Here is a 266-nt window from a genome sequence, read left to right on the forward strand (position 1 = left end):
CAGATAATTTGCTATAGATATTTGATAGGAGTATGTACTTCTATGTTCTATTTTAAATTTTCTGAATTTATTACTTTTCTTTGGAGTTGAGGGGAGGTTTTTTGCTCTCTCTTTTTGGATAAAATCATGTCATTTACATAGAAATTTAACTTCTTATTTTACAATTTAAATGAAATGTATTTTTTTTCATGTCCTTGTTCTGCCTAGACTTCCAAAGTTATATTTATTAAATGTGCTAAAAGTGGGATTCTTTTTTTGTGGCAGAT

The sequence above is a fragment of the Octodon degus genome, unplaced genomic scaffold (assembly GCF_000260255.1).
Source record: "Octodon degus isolate 3935 unplaced genomic scaffold, OctDeg1.0 scaffold00013, whole genome shotgun sequence".
NCBI classification, from domain to species: Eukaryota; Metazoa; Chordata; class Mammalia; order Rodentia; family Octodontidae; genus Octodon; species Octodon degus.